Below are 12,183 nucleotides of genomic sequence, written 5' to 3'. Positions count from 1 at the left end.
CAAACTTTAATAGCTACAACTGAGTTAAATCGACGGAGAAGTAATTAGAGCAGGATGTATGCTCTCAGGCACACTTCTTTTAGTTGAAGGTGGTGTATAGGATGGACAAAAGACTGGTTTGTGTTTATTGTTTGTCTAAATTGGTTAATTTTTTTTAAGCTCACACTTTCAAGTTCACTTCAGCAGTTTAGTGCAACACAGTTGCCAGAAAGAGGAATGATTTTTCTCTCTGGTTCTTTCATTGAACATGAGCTCATCTTTACTGGTACAGTAGACAGGGGTTATCCAAATGCTCACATCCCTTTGAACTTCAAGGGAGTTCAAGGCTGCTTGTTCTGATCTCTGTAATGAGGCGTGCAGCGTGAGGAAGGTCAGGCTTAGGTCTGACTCTAACAGGCAGGGGCATTTTCCAGGCTTCAGGATTATGACAGTTATTAAGGTTCAGTAGTGGATTTGCTCATTTGATCATGTTCATGAGCACAGCTGCAGTCCTCTCTGCAATTCTTACAATGATGTCACGTGAACATAGGAACAAAAGTAAACCCACTGAATTAAAAAAAAAAAAACAACAAAAAACGCAGCAAACACCAGCTACAAACCTGAATAAATGAAAAATGGAACAGGGATAACCAAAGAAGTACAACAGCTGCTCAAATAAATTGAAGGGAAGGCTGTAAAAATGGCCTGAATTATCAGTAGAATGATTTCTCAATAAAAAGGAATAAATGAGAGGCATTGTGTTCATTGATGGCTTGGTGTACTCTGGATGAACATGCTTAGTTATCAGAGGGGGATTTCAGAGGCAAAATGGCATGTGGGGCAGGAGGCTTTTTTCCTGATGATAACAATTTTGCTGCTGCGTGGACCTGCTTTGTGTTTTGTCCTATCACAGGAAAATGAGTGCAGAAAGGGCAGCGGTGGCAGAAAGATTATTGATCGGCGTAACTCTTGCAGGGATTGCAGAAAGAAACGTTCTGTGCCAACACTGCAGTGCAAACACATTAGTTCCTGAAAAACTAAAGACATTGAAATTGGTGATGAGTTGGCTCGTGAGTGAAGTACGTTTACTCACTAATTCAGCGTTGTGGGAAGTGATGGTCGTGACATTGCCTTTCAGTCAGAAGGCTTGTGCCAAACTGTGGGATCCTATTTCCACATACTAGAAGGTATTAAAGCAATACTCTGACTTCTCGGTACATATGCATCCTAACCAAGCTACAGTTGCTGTAATCAGAGTTCTTCGTATTTTGAAATTCCTCTCAGGTTTCAAGTGGAAACAACCTGCTTTTTCTCCTCCTAAGCTAATATACACTACTAAACAGATCCTGGCATCTTTCCTACCAGTTGGTGCCTGTTTCGGAGCCCATCGCAGCGCACTGACAGGATTGCGGCATGGGGGGGGGGGCTCAGCCCCGCTGATGGGGGGTGATGCTGCTTTCTGCCCTTCCTCCCCTCTTCTGCCATGCTGGATCACGGAACGGATCCGGCTGAAAATGCATTTGGTTTATTATTGGTTTTGATCCGCCAGGTTACTTTTCAGATGCGCTTCTTGCCTAAGGAGGTCATGGTGCAAGCTGGACAAATGCCTGTGCCGGCCCTGAGCTGCTGTGGGAAAGGGTGGCTGGGGACGAGTGGGACTCTCTTTTTTTAGTGGCAGCGGTTTGGTTGGCTTAATTTTCACAAGCCTTTTTATGGATGACATTTTGGCATGTCTGCACACATTGCTGGCAGGATCTTAGCTGAGCGTCTGTGGTGGCAACAATCAAAGCGCAGCAAAAGTTAGCAATAGTTTGGGGTTTTTTTTCTTAAGGTGATTAAAAAATGTTACAAAAAAAATCTGTCTGTGTATGCACAGCTCTGTGTGGGCGGGCACGATATCTAATTGGTGATTTCTCTAGCAATGGCTTTCTGCAATGTGATAGATTATAACTTCAGGTTTTAACTTTAGCTAGAATGTGCCAAACCAGAAAATGAATGTAACCGAAATAAAAACAAAAATGCAAAATTCCTTATCCTCAAAAATATTATTTTTTGCTTATCATAAAAATGAAATTGATTTTACCTTTCCATACATGCTTCTGCTGGGTTTATGTGAGCAAGGAGGCTGGAGACATTAAAACTAGAGGACAAGTTCGAGGGGAGCTCAAAGAGCAGGGAGCCACAGGGAGGAAGCACCTTGGCGTTCAAGGTCAATAGTGACAAGACAAAGTGAGCATAACCCATATGACTTCTGAGCAGCCCATATTATCAGAGTAGTGCATGGGAGCTGCCCTCTGATCCTGAATGAGTTGAAAACTCCACCTGCCAGCAAGGAATATCCCCTAAAAGTGTAGGGATTACACATTTCCCTTATTTAATCTGGGAAATGCATGGAGAATAATAAAGTAGACTTCTTCCAGTGCTTCAAAACTGGAATGACTGAGTGTTAAAGTAAGTGTTCAGCCTGCCTGGTCTGGAGGTCTCTTCACTCTTAGTATAGATTTCAGACCTGTGGTAGTCCACCTCTCTTGGGAAATCCTGCTGTGATGGAAAAGGCTGTTAAAAAACCCAGGCTTTTGGGCGCGGAGCTTGTTTGTCAGTTTAATGAAATCTTTTGGTGCTGGGAGATATAATTTATTCATAAGACTCGAAGGAAATAAGCTGCAGGACTCCAAACAGCTTTGTCCAGGAATTGTGAAGTTACATGACACTAGTGCTGTTTGGCTGATTAGAATAATATCACAAATCAGAAGAGAAGCTCAGCTAGAAATACAGTTAAATTGAAGGAGAGCTGCAGAGTCTTATGGGAATTGCGGCTTCGTGTTAGAGTAACTGCTGCTTAGATGGCAAAATAATTGAAAATTGGGGGAGGAGGGGAAAGCTCTGCAGATGGCTGCTGGGCTGTGTGTCTGAGATCCTGGAAGAAGATGTAAAAAGCAAGAGCATTTGGCATCAAAGAGTAAGCAAATGATGCCGGCTTCGTGCCAGGCAACTTTTTAATACAGGCCTCATATATATATCTGAAACTGCAGAAACAAGCAAAATCAGGAAGCCTGAATTATGAGCATAAAAGCAAAATAAGTCCCTTGGTGTTAACTGTGAATTTGTTTTCCTAATAAATGACTTCTGCACAGGAATAAGACTGGGTTTTGGCACCAGCGTGAAATACATCTGTGTCTGTCTGCTGTAAGAGCAATGAGGGCAGGGAACAAACAGATAAGCACAGGGAGCAAATGAGGTATGTGACGTATCTCAAAGATTCAGCTTGGGTCAGTTGGCAATTTATACTTCTTTATTTGGCTACCATGTCCTGATCAGATGAAATCTCATGAGAACTGGCTGTATCTCTGCAGGAAAACCATGCCTGTCTTGCTGTGAATCTCTTGTTCAAGTGTACCGGAGGACAGTCTGACCTGCAGGGAGCTTTCCTGCAAAAAGCTGCAACTGCTCCTGGACTCTTCTAATATTCATCTTTCCGTGCATGAAATTTCTGCTTTGGCTACATAATTTTGTCTGAAGAGCTGGAATCCTTGGCTACGTATACATAAAAGCTGTTCAAACATCTGCTTTTTTAAAATAAGCTACTCACATCCTGTGAGCGCATCACTTCCTCACAGCACTAAAACCTGTGAAAGTCAACACAAGGTGCAGCCTGCGTGCCCCAACACCGATGATTATGGAGGCTGGCGTTCCCATGAGCAGAGAGGCTGGAGGTGGCCACTGGAATAGCACGGGTTTATACGAGCGATGATGTGGCTCTGCTCTTGAGTTTACTGCAAGGGCATCTGCATCTTACGGAATGTGTCCTGTGCTACTGCATAAACTGAGCCCATTCAGTTGCAGTTTGGCTAGGGCTTCTTGATGTTTGCAGCCCTGGGATTTCCACTGTTGAAGGCCTGGAAGTCGCCAGACAAATGATCAGATTCCTCTCTGCATGGACAAATTTTTATGTTGAAAAACAGGCTACACCAGTCAAAATGTATTGGATGCCTTTTTTAGAAAATGGTTTTGTTCACACGTTTCTGAATGACCCAAGCTTATTCTCATGCTGCCAAGCTTGCTGACAGAGGACATGAAAATGCTCTGTCATGGTTCCATGTGCAGCTGGATAGTTGGCAGGATTATTTTTTTTTTCTCCAATTATTTCTACCGTGACTGTTTCTCAGCTTGCCCAACAGCTGTTCATGGACCCTGGTTTTAGAAGTGAAGGTGCAGCTATGGCATGCTAGGGTGAGCAAGGGGACCTTCAGTTCAGCAAGCAATTTAAAAAAGCTACAAGAGGATTTTTTTTTCATGTATCTGTTAAAATGCAATACTAACTGTTTTTAAAAAATTATTAGACCTCCCAGTTAAATTTTTTTTGCATGTAAGCTTTCTCCAGAAAGCAATCAATTTTTGAATGTGGATGTGCATGTAATTTTGTGCTGCCTTCCACCTGATGAAGTAAATTCCTTCTATTGGTAGAAAGCTCCCATGCAGCAGTGGTTGCATTTTGCAGTTGTAAAGGCTAATGCAAGATGCAAAAATGAGAAGTATCAGAGCCGGTACGTCAAAGACATCAGATAAAAATGACCTTCTCCTGATGTGGCACTTGCTATCATTTCAAGGACTTCCCATCCAGTTGGAAATTTATTGTGAGAAATAAAGACAAACTCCTTCTAAAAGGCATGTCTGGAGAGCTGCTAAGCACACAGACCTTAATGGCTGTTCACCTGAGTTATGCTTTCTCTCTGGAGAGCAATGCTGAAGAAGGCCAACCATCTCCCAGTTGTACCATTTTTGATAAGGCTCTGAAGTGTATTCTTGTTTCTCATCATCATCTAGCACCAAAAGGTCACAGAAAGTATGTGGTCCTTTTGGTATTTTAGACAGAGATTTGCTGTCAGGTTTCTCAAAACAACCACCGCCACCCTGTTTTGGAGCTGCTGTTGTATGCACTGAATTAAGCAGCTGTCTTAAAGGGAAAAGCATATCTGGAATAAGGATGCAGGAATTGACGATTAGGTGTACTTTGACAAAACCCCTATTCTTGGGGATTCTTACTCAAGAATTTTTTGAAAACTGACTGACTAGATGGGAATTCTTCCTGCAGAGGCAGGTAAAGGAGCCCATAAAGACGGGGATAAATCATTACTCTATAAGTGGCAGAAAATGAAAACATGATCTTATCTTCCTTTACTTTGCCTTACTGAAGTTCTTCCTAAAGGAGCTCGGTAGTCTCTGTGCATGCAAACTTTTGATAAAGGAAAAGTGTGTTTTCTATTGAACCAAATGCATCATCAGTGTTCCAGGTAGGAAATTAATACCATTTTCAGCTACCCATAGGAAAGCTATCTTGATTATTTATTTTTACATGGTCATACCATTTCATTACTCTATTTTGCTGCTTCTCTTTCCTTATTTACTAGAAGATGAAGGATTATTCACTAGACAACAGCGAGCAAGAGCTGGAAGTTCTATCTTTATAATTACTTTGCATTAATTTAGTAATCACGGCAGCCAAGCAGAACGATAACATTGGAAAGACACTGTTCCTCATGAGAGGGGAAATATGCTGAGTTGCAGGCTGTCGGTGATGGGGAACCAGTATCAACACTGGCACCTGAATGTGTGTCCCACGGGGAGGCTGCATCCGGAACGTGTAATTACAGGTTTGTGCTCTTAGCCCTGAGCGCATCCACAGCACTTTTCGCTGCTTCCCCTGAGACCAGCGTGGCTGGTAGCTGCAGTCACAGGGTGACCTCCACTTTGTGACATCTCTCCTGAAGACGAAGGCCTCCTGGGAATAAGGTGCTGCTGTGGCTTCCTCCGCTTTTCACTGCGCTGCCTCTGCAAGGCTCGTACACCGCTGTATTGTGTGCAGAAGGAAACGTGGTGAGAAGGAACATCTGGTCAAGTTCAAAGTGAAAACTGCGGTTCTTTACTTCACGGTCTAGCATATTCCACTTTTATCGCAAGACTGACTCCGTCCCCAGCGCAGTGCTCAGGTTGGTGGATGCCATGGCGGGGGGACTGATCTGTGCCACACTTCTAAGGGGAAATCTCTTCCAAGAAAGCTTGCAGGACCTCTCTAGTATGTTAGATTGGTCCCGCTTTTCTTATGTATAATTTCCTTCTTGGTTTTGCTCCAAGGCACTTAAATACCTCACAATGAGCTAACCTAGGCAATTTGTTAATTATTTGGGGGAAAAAAATCCCTTCCGTGGTTTATTTGTTCACAAGATATTCAAGCCATGACCTATGTGGGTTCAACAACTCTGTCTATTCACTTTCTATTAGCATGGCACAAATAGCTGCAAAAACTGGGAAAATGAGCACTCTGGTTAAGTGTTGAATTTTCGGAAAAAAAGAGAATGTGCCTCCTCTCCGTGGGTGAGCAAATATTTCCAAGCCATTCCATGTCTGATCCAGTAGTACCTAAGGACTGCATGTTATTGTGGGCCAGAATAACAAATTGGGAAGGACAAATGATATTCCTTTTTTTTTTTTTTTAAATAGTAAATGGCTTTTCTAAAAGTGGTCTCTAATGGTCTCTTTCTCTCTCAGTGAGGCCTAATTTATGGATTTTTTCCATCTGTTAAGCAAGCTATAGCTTATGCAATTGGAGGTGATTCTTTAAGCAATCCAAACCTCTCATTTTTTTAATTCCCCATGTGACAATATAAGCACGGAACAGAAAGCACAAAGTCCTAACCCTTTTATTTGTGAGGTGCAGCTCTTCCTGATGAAATCCCAGCCTGTCTCAGATCATGCATTTTTCTCTTGGAGGTGTATTGTCAGACATTGTGTCCTTTCTTTTGCAGAGCTTTGAGTCCCCAGGTGCTTGGATGATTAATGTCCATGGATTATAATCTATCTTTCTCAGGTTTTGACATATACGCTTTTAACAATAATATAAATGGTAATGGTGGGTCTCACAGGACTTTTGTTTGTTGCAAAATGTTGTGAAACCTAATATCGCTACTAAACTGGGACAAATCCTTTTAGGTAGTAAATCATGCTTCCTGCCTCGCCACGTGAGTCTTGAAAATGTCGGCCCCTTCTCCTCTAAGAAGCTATGGTGGGGATGGGACTTCTCTCGGCACGTTGGTTGTGTTAGTCCCCATTTTGCTCAGCGTTTGAACAAGGAGTGGAGATGTCTGTGCACAGAGTGCTACAAGCTGCACCATCTTCAACAGCCTGGATAGAAACTTGCATCAATGTCCTCCTCGCTAGGAGCCCTCCGAGGGCACTGGTAGTAGAGCTATAGGTTATCCTTGGTAAGAAATGCCCTTTGAAGCCACGTGGTCAGGAAAGATGAGAAGGGGACACCAGGGAGCCACAGTCTGTGGGAGAGACAAGTCTTTGGTGTCCAGGCCACAGTTTGTAAAAATAATTAACTGCAACTCTTCCCCTGCCAAAGTCATCCCATGGAAGGGAACAGGTCTGTCGAGAAATAGAGCTGGGCCTTTTTGGTCTCATCTGCTTAGTCAGAAGAGAGAAATCTGATTTGGGACATTCTCAGCTTCCCCTTTATGCTGTTGTGGTCATCAAAAATTATTGTTGCAGACCTCAGTCCTTTGTGTACTTTCTTTTTCATTCATTCATAGTTGTATCTTTTCTCACTTTCAGCTGTATGTTATTCACCAGTTTGAATACATTTAGCACCCTCCATGTTCACTCTTGAGAATGAACCTTTTCAGAATAATTACTCCCACTCATCTCCAGAGCAATCAATACAGGGAATAAACCTAGAGGCAGCCAGTGGTTTAATTCATTCCCATTTTCTACAAAATATTTTGAAAGTAAAATGAATGGACATAAATGTAGGACTTAACTGATGAAGTGCTGGTCTGGCAAGGTAAGAGAGACTTGCCTTCTGAAGCTGTACGTGGCTTATCAATACAAAAAAATAGTGGGATGTTTTGCACGTGAGTTGCATCTAAGTTTTGTTCATCTTTAAGACTGCATGGAAAGAGGAGAGATGGCAGCCAAAGGTCTTTGCTACTCTTCCTATGCCAGGGATAACTTCTTAAAATGACTATCAAGGAACACAGAATTATCTGCTTTTCACTGGAAATAAATTGGAATGAATTATCTGCTTTTCACCGGAAATAAATTGGCTTGGTGGATCAAGGTTGACATGGAAATTTTGTCCTACTGATGTCTCTGCTTTTCCTACTCTGATGCTATATGGAGACCATTTTTCTCCTACACCGACTGTGGAGGCTTTTCATTGCCAATAAATACATGGAAAAGAAAGAAAGTAAAAAGAAAAAACCCGTGCTGTGAAGGAGTAAAGCTCCTTCAGAAGTAATCCCTTTCTCTTTCCTTGCAGGAGAGTTTGGTGCAGTTTGGTTGCTGAAATATGCCAGCTAAACTAAATCAGATGAATTATTAATGCTTTGCAAGCTGCTTCTCTCAATTGGCTGAGGCAAGGCAGGCTTCAGTGGGGCGTATGTAACTTCAGTTCTCAACATTAAAAATAGACTTCAGGCATCAGAGGAATGGGAAGCTTAACAGACTATTTTTCTCAGCACAGTTTTAGTTCTATTATGTGTTATTTTGTCAGAGTGGATAGGGTGGATTGTTATTTTGGACATAGTGGGTGATCTGACTGAAAAACCACTTCTGTTTCCTTTCTATATGTCACAAGCTGCTTCAAATTAGAAGCCCCTTACTTTCCTTATTGCATCCTCAACCAGAAGAAAATAAATAGGATGTATATGGCTGTTTTGCAGGTTCAGTTGCAGACTATCATGCTTCCATCAAGTAACCACGTTTCCTAGCGAGAGGATTTACACTTCAGTAACAACTCAAGGTCAAAGCAGCTGAAAATCACCCTTTTTTTTTTTTTTATTATTAATCTTTCTCACTGTCGGTCTTTAATTAGCTTAATTAATTTCAACAGAACAACTCCTACTGTAACATTTTGAAGTCACTCTGCTGCACCCCTATGCCAAAGGGTCTGCTGTCAGCGAGCATCCTGCTGCATCGCTGCCTGGATACCCTGGTTTGGTTGTAATGCTTCCTCAGAGCTCCTCGGTCACTGCAAACCAACCATGTAAATCCAGAGTCAGATGGAATAGTGTTCTTCCAGGGCCTTTATAAGTGTTCAAAAGTCTTCAATACAGAGTTTATTTACTGGGGTTCTTTCCTGCATAGGTTAAATGCTTGCTCACGCCCTTTGCTGCCTTACTTTTGGCTGAATTAGGTTCAGTCGCTTATTCCTTCTGGGTCTTGCATCTCCCGCAGCTTTCTGACCTCCAGACAAATGAAACTAGGGAAAGCACGGCCTGATGTTGACCATGTCACTTGTGCTACCCAAGTACTACCAACCAAAGGGCCATTTATATGTTGTGTGCAGGTCTGCATTTAAGGCTTTAGCCCTAATTGTTGTGCATTTGAAGTCCCCACCCTGGCTGTGGCCCTTTTGCCTCTAGGTTTCAAAATGTGCTAATCCTACCAGAGCATTGTGTTTTAGCAACCTTGGATTTGGACCTTTATATAGCTGGGAAAACATTGGCTTAAATTAATCTAAGAATTTGGTGCTGCTGGAATAAGCAATTCCTGTTTCTCCCTCCTGGCTCTGCTCTCCAACTGTGTCTCCTGAATTGACTCTAACGCTCCTGTGAACAACCTGAGCTATAAATGAATCCTGGGAATTTGCATGATTACATCCCTGATCTGAGTGTGCCATAGCTCCTGGCTCTGATTCAGGTTGTACCTGTCAACACACTTAAAAACAAGGTACTGAAGATTTTAGTTATGGAGTTACAGGTACTGTTTCCCTCCAGCAATGTCCTATTTGCTTCTAAATTAGGGAAGCACTAGTAATCTACGTATTCTATTTTGCTTAGAATGTTTTTTTTCTAATGTTAGGCTTTAGATTAGTAGCAAACACAGGTGTCTGTCTCATCACAATGGAGAACGCAAATGATAATACTAAATCTCAATATAGTTTTCAGGCATATAAAACAGGGTTACTCAGACCATCTCACTTTTATTAATTTCGAAGCACTTTGTACAACAATAACATTCTGCAGTAGGATTAGGTGAAGGTGAAAAATTATGATTAATGGGTTGTGCAATATAATAGTATAAATACTGACCTTTCACATCTGACATACAGTTTACAAGATTTTGGTACTGGCAGTAGGTAACTCTACTGTCCAGCATTAAATTTTTAAAAGAGAAAAGAAGTGAATAAAAGCAATCAAGTGTAGGACAGCCTATCAGAGGTTATAAATTTCTACCTCCTTGGGCAAAATCAGTATGTGTTTTCTTTCATATCGTTGCAGCTCTTGGAGATTACTGCATCACACAAAAGCAACAGGGGTTTATGTTAACAAAGCAAAGTTATTTATTGCTTTGAATGAATTTTTCTTTGAACGCAGAATGTTAGGAATCATTTTTTCTCTCTAAGTCATAGCTATTGCGATCTCTCCCTCAATAGATATTCTTGATTTACATTGCTATTTTGGTTGGGGAAATGCACATTTTTTTTACAGTGTGTGAAACAGATCTATTATTGTATAGAGTGAGATTTAATCTTTATTTCAGTTAAAATTTCAAATGTTTTTTGTGGAACTATTGTTAAGAGTAGTGTTTTGTCAAGCTGTTTACTGAGTATCACTTCTTAGACTAAGGATTTTGCTATCAGCATCAGGACGTGATATAAATTAATTCATACATATTTTCTGTGTTTCCATAAGGATGTGATAATGGGTTCAGCAAAGCCAGCTGAGATAGTACTTTCTAGTTATTCTGAATGGTGTCTTTCACACAGGATTTGTTGGATGGAGGATACAGTGAGCATTTTGTGTATATATATGTGTGAATAAAAATAAATATTTGGGAATTTGCATTCTTGGTGGTTTGAGTAGCTGCTTGGATACGTAGAATTTGTGAGTGATGGTAAACATATTGACCTTGTCAGTGCTTATGTAAGATCAGATTGGCCCTATATATTTTTGAATGCTCTTTTTCAGTGCACAGGTGGCCTGTATTTTCTGTCATGCTCAAGATGCTGGTTTTGAACACATTACTTTGAGGTAGATTATGGCAGAGAAAATCTCAGTTTGTTTTGTCTTAAGTGTGTTTTATTCCTTTCATTCCAAGACTCTAAGATTTATGGAGATTAATAAGAAAATTTCCTGACATGCTGTGCGGTTGGGTGCTATTGCCAGAGCCTTGCCCTTCTCTCATTGCAGTACATCATCACTTACAGGTTTTGTGACATCTGGTGGCTGACATACTTTGTGGTATTTCAAAATTCCACATGAATCATTTTATTTGCTTCCTTATTGTTTTGAATTTACCATCTTGTCAGATATGCTAACATTTAAGCGCTCTTTCAATTTACACTCCTAAGCCATAAGAAAAACAATCAAATACAACAACTAAAAGTAGATTGTCTTTACCTTCAGCTTTTGTATTTTGCTGATAGATTAGCTTACAAGCTCTTCCAGTCAAGACATGACCTTTTTTTTTCTCTGTGCTTATTAAATGCACAAATAATAAAAGTTCATGAACCCACAAAGATAATTTCGCTACAAGTAGTTGTTGTTTTTTTTTTTTTAATTAATAAACAACTTTGTTCTAAATGGAGGGAGACTGATAACAGGAATTACATTCTGCACATGAGGAAGCTTTGGACCAATTTTAGGCATTTGATCCACTTATAGCAGTAACCTCTCTTGCCCCAAGCAAAGAGAACTATGATAAAAATTAGAAAATAACTTACTTGTCTCCAATTCCTGAATCTTTATTTTCATCTCCACCTCCCACCTTTGTTCTCTCTGAATTTCAAGGCTTCACATCTGGTCTTGTGTTAATTGCTCCTAAAAAAATCTCTCTTTATTGAAGGAATCACAAATCTTCTAATCTGCCATAGCTGCTAATTAAATTACAGCTGACTTTTGCTGTTATAGATTTGTGTTACAAAAATAAGTGTTTCCCTCTGATTTTATTCTCTCTTTTCAAAACAGAGCATGGATTAGTTCTTACAGAAGCACATTTCAACTGCAAAATGTTATTGGAACTATTTTACATTAAAAATTATTTCTTTTAGGGGAAAAAGTCCTCAAAGTAAAGCTGTAGAGATGATTCGGAAAGGGATATAACAACTGAGTCACCTACAGCAGGTCACGTACAAAGAGAACAGCCACTTACTGCATAGCTAGTGTCGCGTTCAAGTTTGTGAAATGTATTTTGGGGATGGCT

This window comes from Haliaeetus albicilla, chromosome 2 (genome assembly GCF_947461875.1).
Source record: "Haliaeetus albicilla chromosome 2, bHalAlb1.1, whole genome shotgun sequence".
Lineage (NCBI taxonomy): Eukaryota > Metazoa > Chordata > Aves > Accipitriformes > Accipitridae > Haliaeetus > Haliaeetus albicilla.
The sequence above is the reverse complement of the archived record's forward strand: the minus strand, read 5'-3'. Positions refer to the sequence as shown.